The following is a 13,829-nucleotide window of genomic DNA, read 5'->3' as shown; positions in this document are numbered from 1 at the left end:
AGCACACCCCGTTCCTTAGGCAAAGTGAAATAAATTCGCCGCACCGACACGTCAAGTAGTCCGCCCGCCCGAGCGCCGCCGCGGGCCCCCGCCGCCCCCCCCCGCCGCCGCCCCGCCGCCCCCGGGGGGCCCCCGTGCAGCCCGGGAGCCGCCGGCGGAGGCGAGGGGGCCCGGGCCGGCCTCCGTACAACTCCGCCCGGCAGCCCCCTCCCTCCCCGCCGTGCCCCTCTACCCCGGCGCCTCCTCTCCCCCCCCTCCCTCGTCCCCGCTTTTCCAGCCCCAGTCCCTCTCGCCCGGCTCTCGGGAGCGGCGGGGGCGCGCACGGCGGCGGCGGCGGCGGGCCGGCGGGGCCGCGCGGCGGGTTCCCGCGCGGGCGAGTGTGTCTGGGCCTGGGCGGAGGGATCCCCGGGCTGAGGCGGCGGAGGTGCTGCGGCCCGGGGCCGGGTGGTGAATTGGCTGGTGGTGCTCGCTGCTGCTGCTGAGAGGAGGAGGAGGAGGATGAAGAGTTGGGCTTGTTTGTCTCCCACAGTTTCTCTCCTGCTGCTCTGATTCCCCCCCACCCCTATTCCGGCCCGGGGCCTGTGTGTGTCTCTCCTGGAGGAGGAGGAGGATCCAGTTCCTCCCCCCACCCCCTCCTCCCCACCCCCCCCTTGCCTGGGGAAGAGGAGGAAAGAAACAGCCCAGAGAGAGAGAGAGAGAGGGAGAGTGAGTGAGTGAGTGAGAGAGAGAGGGAGAGAAGAGGAGAGGAGAGGAGAGGAGGAGGAGGAGGAGGGAGAAGGGAACAACCTACCATCTTAACACACTAATATCTAAAAAGTGCGAGAGGCCCAGAGCAGCAGCAGAAGCAGCAGCAGCAGCTCCAGCTTCTTCCCTCCCTCCCCATGAAGAAGAGTTCCCTCCTCCTCCTCCTCCTGCTTCTCCTGCTCAGAGTTCCTGCCTCCAGCTGCCAGGGGGGACAACCAGCCAGCAGCAGGAGGGTGCAGTATCCCAGCTTTTCCATTCTCTCTTCTCCTCACTCTCCTCTCTTTTTTTTCTTGAGTAGCTCTATTTCCCCTCCCTCCCCCCTCCCCCCTCTCCCCCTCTCCCCTTCTCCCTGTCTCTCTGTCTTGTCTCTGGTGTTTGTCTCTGGGAGGAACTGGGGCTGCCTGCTTGGAGTTTGTTGTGGGGGGGAGGGAGGGGGAGGGGAGGGGTGTGTGGGAGGGAGGAGGGAAAGGGGGGGTGTTCTCGTCAGGACCCCTCAGTCAACTTGAGATTTGAGCAATAACTTCCCCTTCGGGGCGCCCCCCTGCGTGCCCTTCCTATTCCTCCCCCCCTAAAAAAAAGACAATGGAAGAACCTTGTCTCCCCCTTCCTTCCCTCTGCCGTCCACCCCTCCCCAGGATAAATTGGAAGTAAGTTTATGAGCAGCCTCGGGAGCCTGGGCGCTGAGTGCAGGGCCGAAGCGGGTGACAGAGGCGGCGCGCCGGGGGTGGCAGGGAGGGGGCGTCACATTGTCCCGGCGGGGGGCCGGGGAGGGGGGCCGCGGGCGGGGGCGGGGGGCGCGTAGCCTCGTCCGCCCCCTCGGCTGTCCCTCAGCCCGGGGATGGTCGCCTCGGGCCCTTCACCACCCTGCCCCCCCCTCGGGATGCTGTCGGGGGGAAGTTTTTATTATGATTATTTAATTAATTAATTAATTTTTTTTTTTTTTTTTTTTTTTTAAAACCATCTTGTTTGGTGACTGAGGGATTTGGTTTAAAAAAAAAAAAAGCTGCGGCTGCTGACGCTGCCGGGCCCGAGTGTGTGTCTGTGTGTGTGTGTGTGTGTGTGTGTGTCTGTCTGTGTGTTGGTGCATTTGTCTTGGGTGGCCGGAGGAGCGTTGGGGAAATTCCGCTTATTCTTCTTCTTCTGCAACTTGTTATTCCGGAGAGTCTGCCTGCACCCCTCACCCCGGGGCCGGCCCTCCCGCACTCGCCCCCGCCGTCCGCGGCCGCTGGGCGCCCCCGGGACCCCGCGCTGGCCCAGGCCGGCAGGCCGCTCCGAGAGGGGCCGCGGCCGCCCCTCCCCCGCCCGCGCCCCCGCCGGGGGGGAGGGGCGCGCGGAGTGGGACTCTTTCCGTTTGGTCCAGCCCCGTCGTGCACGCAGTTCCCAACACTTCTCGTCATCCTCTCTTTGGTCTCTTTATTCTGCTGAGCGGTGCTGTTAGGATTTCTTTTTTTCCCCTGACCACGTTCGCGATGGTGGGTAGCAGCAAGGTGGCCCTGGTAGGGGAGGGGTTGATACCGAGATTGGGCACCGGGGGAAGAATGTCTCGTTTCAACTTTGTCTGTGGCTTGCACCCCCGGAGAAGGCCACACGCCGGTTGTAGGGTGCAGATGTGCTGAGAGTGATTTCTAAGTAGTTGAGTTGTTGAGATGAGGGTACGACTGCTAATGGTAGGCAGGTTTTGTTTTCATTGGTGAATCTGGTGTCATCATATTCGGGGCATATGTTGAAATATTCTTTGTTTAGGTCTTGAAGTAGAGGATCTCACTCTGCACGTCCACATTGTGTTGTTTTTAAATGATGTCTGCAAGTGTGGCTTCCTAGAATTTCAAATGTGAGTTAAGGTCCGGGCGTGTGTGGGCCTCAGCATTGGCCTTGACAGTGAACTTTGTGGCTGTGTTTTGGATTTCAGAGATTTGCCCCGTAGCTGGGGTGCAAGCTGTGCATTTTTTGTTAATAGTAGGTGTCAGGAATGTAGATGTTTAAGCTGGGGACATTAATGGAAGAGCATTCCTGTATTAATAATTGATAAGTGAATATTAGAATCAGATTAATTTGGGTTGATGAAAGTTTTTTTGTTTTGTTTTGTTTTTTCAAAAGCAGCTGTGCACTCTAGGAAGGAAGCCTTTCCATAGGCACACTTTATAGGGGTTCTTTAGGGTAGGGAGATGGAATATCTCCTTTTAAAGAGGATACTAATCAACATCTCTGGCTTCGTTGAGGGCCTGGTAAGGGGACTGAAATTGGGGCGAAGACATCTAAGTGTACTTTTCAGTGTTTATGTTGTTTGTTTACATCTGGTGTTTATCACATTTGGGCACTAGAAATAAATAGGGCAGTTTTTCTTTTTTTTTTTGAAGAATAGCCCCCCCCTCCTTTTTAAGTTTCACGATTTACTTGATTTCACAGCATTGTAGGAAACTGTTACTACATTTTTACTGGAAATACTATTATTCATTTTGAGTTTGGTAAGTTCTTTCTATTCTTTTTTTCTATCTTCACTTGTGTATGGAAGCTACATTGTGGGCTTAAAGCTAGCTTATTAGGGGCCATTTAAAATGTCTGAAAACTACATATTGAGATACCAAGACATATTTGATGGCAAAGAGGAAATTTTTGTGTGCACTTATACTCCTGTTTATAAAAAAATTTCTGTACTTAAAACTTCTGTAGATGGACAACTGTTCTTAAAAGGAGCATAGTAATAGTGCAGAAAATTCTTTAAACACAAACTTCCAGCTAATATGTTAAAAATATTCCAGGTATTTTTCTTTATGTCAGACTTTTGCTTTTGCTAACATAATGGTATTTGCAATATTACTGGCATTGCTTGGCTGGCCATAATAAAGTCTTTTGCTTGAGTGCTTTTGATGGCTTTTTAAGGTAGTTTTTAGATAATTTTGCAAGCTTTATTTAAGCATGTTGCCCTTTGGACTCAGGCAGGTCTTATGGAACCAGAATAGTAATAGATTAAAAAGACTCCTACCTATGCCAGATTTTCTTTTTAAGAGGTATAAGTGATGGACGGGGCCCTATTTCTTTTAAGCTTTGAAGGGTCCATCCTTTTTCCCATTCAGTCATCTGGAAGGAGCTGCCTCAGAAATACTCTTCTTCTGCTTACATGAAGAACTCTAAATGCTATCCAGCAGGAGGTGCTACAACAAGATAAAGCCAATCTCTGAATTTTGAGGGCCTTGCTACTTATTACAGTTCTCTTAGCTTCAACTTAGCAACAGGATAAACGCCTTAAAGTTCCAGAAAGATTTTAAGTAAGTCCATTTAAAAGTTCATTAATAAATTACGTTTGCAATTTGAAACTGAAATCTTTGATTGCTTTTACCTGCTTACCATATTATACAAAGTAGATTTGTTATCGTGGTAGCTTAAGAATGCCACACTTAGCTACAGAGTGCTGTTACAATTATTTAGATGTGGAGTTAGTCTTGTATTGGTGAGTGGGGAGTTGAACAGATATGGAAAAGGTGGTGTACAGTGGCTATAAACAAAAGAAGTTGGTGTGATGGTTTTGTGTCATCCCTGTAATATAAATACAGATAGGATATAGAGATATGAGATTTTGGACAGGGAAATGCTGTATGGAAAAAAAATTTAATTCCTTGTGTTTTTTTCCTCATATCTATAGACAGTGATCCTAATAGATAAATTCTTAGGCACTCAGCTTTACAGATATGTGTCATTGACGTATTTGAGTTGGCCTCCAAAGACTGAGATTCTCGAACTGTAAGTAAAGTTATATCTGTGAGTATAGGTCATTGCTGAAATCCCTTAGTAACACTTAACAATAACTGCATAAAGATGAAAGTTAGTTTCATAGCATTCACAGCACATGCTCCTTTGAAACTCTGTTAGTGTTAGGAGAATTGATTTATCCCTGGGAATATCATGCTACTTCAGTGCTTGAAAAGTTTTGTATCAAAGTTTTAGAAACTTAGGAATGTGTAGAAAATTTGATGAAGCTGCTTTGAATTTTGTCAGTTTTCTAGGCATAATACTGTACTTTTTTTTTTCCGGTAAGATCAAATGAGATAATACATGTGAAAGTTCTTTGTAAATTGTCAGAAACCATGCAGATGTTGAGATAGGTAGCTAATTAATACATGGACAGAAATGTCTGTCTTTAAAATGTTAACGTTCTCCACATCATTTGGGAAATGAGCACATTAAAAGTGTACCCCCAACACTATATGAATTTTTTTTAAATGCTACTGTGGTTACCAAAAAGCTCTTTGTTACAGTTTTGAAGCTTTGTTTAAAAAATGCCGTGGAGGCAGTTTCTCATAATTCAAAAAAGAGATCATTTTTCTTTTTGTAGATCTTATGAAATGTATATCCCCCATTAAATTTTTTCTTCATTTCTTTATTGATGTGATAGTAGTTGATTTTAGTGAATATTTAAGTTCCTGGATCTTTCTATAGACTCTCCTTAACACACAAAGTAACAGATGTCACAGTTAAGGTTTTGATTGTTTTCAGGGAGTCTGCTAACTTTCTGAAAAATTCTTACTAAGTAAAGCTTTCAAGCTTGTTTCAAAGTGAAAATGTGTATCAGTATGTATTAGTATTAGGTACGTGGGTATATCATTTTGTTTTTCTCTTTTAGGGGGATGCATGAGGAAATGACTACTCAGTCTAGAAGAGTGCACTGAAATATTTTTGTGTAAAAATAACCCAAAAGTTTAAAACTTGGAGCCTTGATTTGTGGCTTTTTTAAAAGACTCTGCTTGCAAATTTGGACTAAAATAAAATAAAATACAGATAATTGGGAGTCCCTGTGTTTATGAGCATATCAAAAGGTTTAGTTTCAGTCTTACATTTTAGAAGCTACTGCTCTTTATGAAATAGCCCCTTTAATTAGAAATTAAATATAGAAACTTGTTTCTGTGTGTGAGAAAAACATTTAACTGTTTAAATAAAAATTTAACCTCTCAGGGTAGTATTAACTTTTTCATCCTGTGGACACTGAATACTAAAGTTGGTATTGGTTTTTTTGTTGTTTTTTTGAGGAAATACGGAAGTTAAGGTTATAGTAATGTGCTTTTAAATTTTGTGTTCTTGGTATTTTATTGCTGAAAGCTTTTGTATTTAATAGCCATTCAAAGGGAGAAAAGGCAGGGATTAAAGTTTTGGGTCTCTAACATTTTACAGAATTCCTTTATATCTATATTCAGACCTGATTTCTTGAAATCTTTCTGAACGTTCATGTTAATTTGTGCTAGGAAATAGTCACGATTTTTGTTGACTTCTCAGGAACTTTTATACATGGGCTTTTTTGTAGGCCTTAAGTATTCTTTAGGAGCACAGCAATATATTTTAATCACTTTAACTTTACCCGGTGTGTATTTTTGCTGCTTGGAGGGTTTTTTTTGTTTTGTTTTGTTTTTCAAGGAGGTAATATGCTAACCCTGCTTTAAATTTATTGCAGATAATTACTTTTTAAATAGCATATGTTTTTTTGTTTGTGTGTTTGTATGTACATGTGGCTGTGCTATTTTGTAGGCTTTCCTATAATTCTTGTGTGTGAAATTTCTGGAGTTAACTTTTGTGAGAATGTTGAAGTGGGCTTTTAGGGATAACTTTTATATTACTTGTCTGTTAGTTCAGCGTTAAACTGGGGGTGGTGGTGAACTCTTCCACCACATTTAGAGATCATATGTGAGGTTCAGTCAACCTTTAGGTATTCTACAGCAACTTTCTCACACTAGACACTTGGTGTGGCAGTTTGAATAACCCTCCAACTTCTCTCCCTACAGTACATTGCAAGTCCTCCACCTGTTTAAAAAAAAAAAAATCTCTGTTGAAGGAAAGTATTCTTTTCTATATTTTGGAATCATCTATGGAAATGTTTTCTGGTTTTTTAAATAGACAAAAAGTGAACTGATAATATGGAGATAGGAAGGCAATGGGGCCTAACAGGTTGGTGATCTAGGCTTTATTTTGACTCTCTGGGCCTAGGGGACAAAAAATAACTTAAACACAGAAGCCAGAAAGATGGGTTTTGTTTTATTGTTTTGGCTGCATTGAGGATACAAACTGTCAGTACTTGAGGAGAAGGAGCAGCAGAAAGGAATTGATTTTTTTCTGCAGCAGCTCCAAGTATTGTTAACCATGTGCATCTCTGAAGCAGCATACTTACAAATCAAACAGAAGTTGATTCTTTCACTCAATTAACAGTCAAGCCCTAGACAGGTTTTTTTTTTTTTAAGATTTTAAATAAGTATCAAAAACTTCAGAGTAATGACAATAATTTCCTGATAAAAGTGGGTGATAGTAACCATGGCAACTGTTATCTGGCCTTATGGCCAGTATGTTGTATTGATGAAGTCTCAGATCCTGTAGTAGCCTGTCACTTTTATGGTGAAATGTAGTAACATGTGTTGCAGGTGATTTTTAGCTGGATTGTGTTAAATTTGTGTGCCAGCTTATCTTTCCTTGTTAGGAATTTCTTGGACCATATTCCACAGCATGTTTGTGAAGGTGCTGTTGCCTGAAAATAACCCACCACCTGTGTTAGGCCTCCTGATGCAGATTGCACTTAGTTCTTTCCCAGCCTCCTTCCTCTGTCTTGCAGAAAATAGGGGTGTGTGTAGAAACTATATATACATAAATAACAGCTCAAAGTTATCTATTTGGACACGTTATTGATAGTTTAAAAAAAAAATCTTCTGGATGAGAGAAATGGGATATTTTTTTTCCCCAAGTGTTCTTTCTGGAAACGTGTGTGTGTGTTTGTGTGTGTGAGAGAGAGAGAGAGAGAGAAAGAGAAATGAGAGTTTAGGAGCGGAGGGCGTAGGTATTGAGTAAGGAGTTGACAAAAGAGAAACTTAAGTATTAATTGCTTTTGTGTGTGTGGTGGTGTTATGTGTACCTATTAGAGTATAGGAAATGTTTTTGTATGAGATTTTCTGCAAGAAAATTATTTATAAAATATAACTTGAAAGACTGTTAAGAGAAAACCTGGTAAAACTTTCTTGGGGGAAGGGAATAGAGAACTTTGAAACTGATCAACCACACTTTAAAAAAATGGCTTTAAAAATGATGTTTTAAAAAATAATTTAAAAATTGTATGAAATCTTCTTGCTTTTTAAGCATTTCTTTTATTGCTTAGCCTGTGTAAGATTTCTCTAATGTGAAAATGTTGATGTAAATATTCATTGATACTTTTTCCAGTATGTGGTAAAGAAACTGCCAGAGCAGAGAGCAAACAGGTTATATTTGAATTTCACTAGACCCTGATAATAAGATCTAGTGAAACTGTGCTTAAATAGTTCAGACTTTCTTAAAACTTACTGTGATAGGGTGAAGTGGTTTACTTACTACATGTCCCAGGATGCATTTCGGGTTTTTGCTTAACTCCGGATTAGAGCGTTGCATGCTGGGACCTGTAGTTGATTTAAACAGCACAGAGAACCCTTCCCTCTTGTCTACTCCATTTTATACAAACAGCTTCCCAAGCCTCTAAGAACTTTCTGCTAAGTAAAATTTGATTGCTAATGTTATGATTATCATGGTGCTGATATTCTAAAGTGAGTCTTCAGAAACACCCTAGTGTTTTAGTTTACCTTGGATTAGTTTGTTTTTTTATCAGCTACTTTAAGATTTACATGTAAAATAACTGATACATGTTTATGTATGTTTGTGTTTATATATTTAAAACTTAGCAATTGTAAATTTTTTTTGTCTGTGCTGCTATAGATTGCTTTATAATTACAGCACACAGATTGCTAATATGGGCATTAGGAGGTTATTATTATAGGGCCTGATATATATGCTGTTCTCTTTTCTTTGAATGGGGCCAGTTACTCAGTGCCCATATTTAAATTTAGAGTTTATTTAAAAATTATTTTGTAATAATGGTCAATGTTTTGAGTCTTAGTGTTTTTTAAATGGAAGATGAATTCCTGAAAATAAGTGTGGTTTCAATGTAAATTTAATACTCATAGATATAATCTGAAAGGTAGAGGAAAAGGTAAGGTTTCTTTAATAATTTGTATTTTCATTTGTAAAATTTAAATTTCTTTCTCTTCTTTTCTTTGAAGTTCTGATACTTTATTAGTGAATATCAGAATGTTGTTGCAGGGATTAGTTGTTGAAATCTGTGAAAGTGCTTAGCACAGTGCCGGCCACATAAAAAAGCCTCAGTAAATGTGTAGAATTAGCAGCAGCAGCAGCAGTAGTGGTTCTTGTTATTAAATAAATAGCATGCCTCACATTTTTTCCTCTCTTTTTACATTATTATTTGAACAGAAGCCCAGCCTGTTCTGACAAGACCTTGAGATTTTTGGCCTATGGTAATGATATGGCAGTTCCTTAGAATTTTTTGCTGTCCATAAGATGTCTTTGCATCTCAGTTTCTCCCTGAGTGATGTATGCCTGTAGTTAGCTACCAGCCAGTCACAGACTTTTTTTTTTTTTTCTAAAGATTTTATTTATTTATTTGACAGAGAGAGATCACAAGTAGGCAGAGAGGCAGGCAAAGAGAGAGTGGAGGAACCAGGCTCCCTGCTGAGCAGAGAGCCCGATGCGGGACTCGATCCCAGGACCCTGAGATCATGACCTGAGCCTAAGGCAGCGGCTTAACCCACTGAGCCACCCAGGCGCCCCAGTCACAGACTTTTTGACCAGAATTCAGCTGTGCCTGTTCAGTACTCATTGCCACTGTACCACAGCTGTTGGTTGACTTTGGAAAGTTCAAAAGATAATAAAAATGTTTTTGTTCATAATGTTTGCACTGGTAAAATACCCAAACTAGTTGATTAATGAAAATAAGATGCTGCAAAAATGTTCCTCATGTCCCAGTGTATGTAACCTTGAAAAACTCTGCTGTGTTTAGAAGCACGAACCAAGCTATCGCCATAGTTTACAGTGTTAACAGGACTGGTGTATTGGAGGCCAGTGAGCAGCCCCAGAAAGAAAATGTAGTTTCAGGTCTGTGGGTTGTACTTAAAATGTTAGGTTCAAAAAAATCATAAGTCTTTACATTATTTTTCTCTTTTAGGACACTCTAACTTCTTTTAGGCTCTTGAACTTGTAGGATATTTTTATCTGCATGGCTGGTCTCTTTTAGCTTTTTGAGAAGGGAAAAGGACATCTGGGAATATTGAAAAATGTAAGCACAAGTTGTGATGTATGTGCCTTAGTTTGAGGGTATACAGAATCGATATAGTGTCTTTCCTACCTGCTTGGCCCGTATCTATTCCAGCTTTTCCCCTTGTGTGGAGTCCCTGGAATAATATTGCTGAGGGCTGCTGTGTTTATTTAAGAGAATTCTGCCTTTAGTAGTGATTATTTAAGCACTTGTTCACAAAACAAACCAACCCACTGTAATAATACTAACCTTTTTTTCTCTTATAAATATGAACTGAAATTTGTTAATATTTGTATTTTAGACATTGAATAGATTCTTTAGCTATGTCAAAAATTTGTGGGATCTGAGCCGGTAATGCTGCCACATCACGAATGGCTTTATTTATCTTCTGTTAATTTGATTTTTTAAGACCTAACATTAAAATGAAATAAACTCAGTGGTTACCAAGAAGTTAAATACAAAGGACTAAGTATAAGGGGTAAAATTGTTTCTAGTGTTAATTTGGTCAGTGCAGGAAAGATCAGATTTGGATTAATGTTCCTTATCTACATTTTATAATTATGCACGTGTGTAATTCTTAATATACTAAAGTTGGAAATAAGGAGAGTAAAACTGGGCAGCCATGTGTAATCCCTGTAGAGTCCTCCGACACACCTAAAGTATTGAGCACAGTTTTCTTTCTTTTTTTAATGAAATGTCCCAGGCCAGTGGAAATGAAACAATTGTGATGGTGTCAGAGGACTTGGCCCTAAGACCAGTCCTGTCACTAGTGGTGTGCTCTTGGGAAATTCAGCCTGCTGGGCATTAGTTTTTGCAATGGTAAGATGGGAATAGTGGAGAAAGCCAGCTTCACAGTGATGTTAAAAGGACTGGATGAGATAATACTGATGAATGCACTTTATAGACTAAAGTAGTATATATAAATTGAGTTTGTAGTCACTAATAAATGCCTGAATTTTAAGGTATTTCTCTGTATTGTGTTAACAATGTTGGTATTTTTAAAAGTTTAAATATAGGAGTTAGAATCATATCATATTTGGTGATCTGAATACCCTCTGCCCATGGTCAGCAGAGAAGTTCTTAATAGATAGTGACAATATGCACTGATGCGTTTGTGCGTGTGTATATATCTATATAATATACACAAATGTCATAAATGTACTGGTGTGTTGTTATGGTAATGCAAGTTTTCAGTTATGGGCTTTTATATTGAAAACTATTTTTATGTGTTAAGATACAAACTTACCCAAATACACATATTTGTTCTATAAATATATAAAGATTTATAAAGATATAAAATTGAACGTTTGGCAAGTTGAGAGCTGTTCTTATACCATAAAGTTATGTTGTTTTGATAACAACAATAATAATGATTTTATATTTACTCTTTATTATATATAAAGTTAAACTCTTTTGTATATAGTATCTCATTTAATTGTAATCCTCAGCAATATTACAAGGATTTACTATTACTATCATACCCCTGTTTTAGAGATAAGGAAATGAAGCCCTCCCTGGGATCACATAGGTGTAGCAAATGCTACAACGAGAATTCAAGCCCAAGTTTGACTCCAGAGCCTCTTCTCTTAAGAGTCCATAATATTGTACTAAACTTAATTCCTCTAGAAACCTAGAAAGTGAATTTCTAAAGAAGTTTTCAGTTTACTGAAAAGGCCACAGCTACATTGTATCATCTTGAGACTGTTTCCTGCTGGTTTTGGTTGGGTTAGATTGAGTATTTTGGAAATAGTAAGCATTGGAATGGAATGGAAATGAAGGCATTTGGGTTAGTGCCTGTTTTGCTCATCATTGTATGCCAGTTGTGAAGCATAGTGCCTACCACGGAGTGGGGACTGATGCCTATTTCTTAAGGTTGGAATTTGGGTACTTTAGCATCATAGGCTATTTTATACGTTTTTTAAAGTAAGTGCAGATATTTTACGTTTGCTGTTTTAATTAGTTCTTATGTAACTACAACATTTTAGAGGGTTTGATGAGAAATGTTCTTTTTTTTTAAAGAAATATTATAAAGGCAGTGCATCTGAATAATTCTAGCCATATAGATATGTATAAAGTAGAAAATGAAAGTCATCCCATTCTACTTTTAAATTTTCCTGTGCATTAAATATGTACTATATATATCCATTTCAAAAATAAATAGAGTTATACCATAATACTGTCTTAAAGTTTACTTTTTTCAAGTGGCTATTTAAAAAACTTGTTTTTGAAAATAAAGCTCAGGTGGAAAGTGGGAGTGAGATTGGAAGGAGAGAGGTAAGATTTATACATTAAGATTATAAACTTAAACTCTAGACTGGTTATTACTTATGGGGCAAAAAGCATTTTAAGATCTTTTTAGTTGTGCATAATGCCTTAGTGATGGTCATTGTTATTTTTAAAACTTTAAAAAATAACCAATTTAAAATGGCAACACCATTTTCTGTCCTGTGCAAGTAATTTAAGAGGCATCATTTCAGAATTAAGTTCTACTAGTTTATTCTGGTAGCTACTATTTATAAAGAGATCAATTATGGTTTCACATAACTTTTTTGGAAACCGGTGGGTTCTCCTCTTGGTTGGTTAGAGGCATTCATTCAACATTTATAAATTGAAATAGTATTTTAAAGTTGAGAAAATAATTGTAATTTTTAATTGTAATTTTTAATTCATGGAAACTCAAACCAAGTACTGCTTAATCGGCATTCAGATAGATACCCTTCATAGGAATTAGTGCTCGTACTCACATCTTTATGTTGGTAGTGTTGGCTGACCTCACCCCCATCCCTGTCCCTACTCACTCAACCACTACCAAATGCTATACTGATAATCCACCATTTTTTCAAGTGACAAAAAAAAAAAAAAAATAGGTAGGTAATAAATTTTTCATTTCAGAAGTTTTAAAAAAGAGTCTTCCTTGTCCTAGAATGTACTCCTTGTGTCTGAGGTGCCTTAACGTTTCTTTAGACTCATATTTAGTGAAGTGCTGACTCCTGGCCTTAAAATTCCAAGAATTGGATCTGACAGGGCATAGCAGTTTATTTAAACTACAGTATAGTCAATTATTTATTTACTTATTTATTTGAGAGAGAGGGAGGGCACCCAGGAATGGGAGTTGGGGTGCTAGGGAAGCAGAGGGAGAGGGAGAGTCCAGAGTAGAGCCCCATCTCACAGCCCTGAGATCAAGACCTGAGCCGAAATCAATAGTTGGATGCTTTACTGACTGAGCCACCCAGGCGCCCCCAGAATAGTCAGTTTTAACACACCAATTCAAGAGTTTTCTCATTGGCAGCATTCATATGTGCTTTTCATTTTGTGTGGCTCAGGCCATGCCCTAGAAAGTATTTTATTATTTCTCAGAATAGTCTTATAAGTATATAGAGGGCTCAGTTCATGTCATGGATGGTCAAACTGAGGCAGAGACAAGAATTCAATTAAGTGAATAGCAGAGCGTGATTTTCCTCTCTTACTTTACCTTTGACATTCTTAGCCTGTTGTCTCCAAACTTTAAAAAATAACTGATAGCAGTAAATGTATATTTGTATGTAATTTTCTGAATTAATGTATGTTTCAAAACATATAGAAAAGTTGAAATTTGAAAAAGGGTGATATTTAAAAATAGAAGTTGCAGTAATTCCTTCCCTGTCCTCCTCTCTTCTCTGGGGTGGGTGCACCCACTTGGAGACGAGTGCTTTAGATAGGCCATTCTTCTGCAGAAGAGGCAGCCATGGGGACACCTGGAGGACAGTTGGCACAAGGTGTGGGGCTTTTAAGTTGGAGTGATCTTTTGCAGCTTTTTAATTTTAAAGAAACAGGCTTTCTTTCTGTGAAAGGCTGAAAGACTGAGAGTAAAGGCCTTGAGAGAGGTGAGCTTAAAAGATGATAGAAGCTTTACTTATTTTCTTCAGAGTTGACCAAAGGGAAAAGGCAGCCTACCCTGTCAGCTCTTACTCCCACTATAGAGATGGCAGTGCCTTTTTCTGTT

General features: G+C 40.0%; 1 protein-coding gene across 15 annotated transcripts in view; it reads left to right on the top strand.

The window, feature by feature from the left end:
* The first annotated feature begins 386 nt into the window (after positions 1-386).
* Positions 387-13,829, top strand: part of LOC132008453 (PHD finger protein 21A) — a 192,697-nt gene continuing 179,254 nt past the window's right edge. For 10 of the 15 annotated variants that reach the window (XM_059387098.1, XM_059387095.1, XM_059387099.1 and 7 more), the window contains exon 1: positions 387-977. The gene's annotated coding sequence lies outside the window, so the exon portion shown is untranslated. Of the gene's footprint in view, positions 978-1,228; positions 1,392-2,085; positions 2,217-13,829 lie in introns of those variants that run through there. The other 5 variants (XM_059387089.1, XM_059387087.1, XM_059387086.1 and 2 more) reach the window with 3 other exon arrangements.

The sequence above is a fragment of the Mustela nigripes genome, unplaced genomic scaffold, assembly GCF_022355385.1.
Source record: "Mustela nigripes isolate SB6536 unplaced genomic scaffold, MUSNIG.SB6536 HiC_scaffold_148, whole genome shotgun sequence".
Taxonomy (NCBI): domain Eukaryota; kingdom Metazoa; phylum Chordata; class Mammalia; order Carnivora; family Mustelidae; genus Mustela; species Mustela nigripes.
Note: the sequence above shows the minus strand (reverse complement) of the source record. Positions and strands in the feature narration are given on the sequence as shown.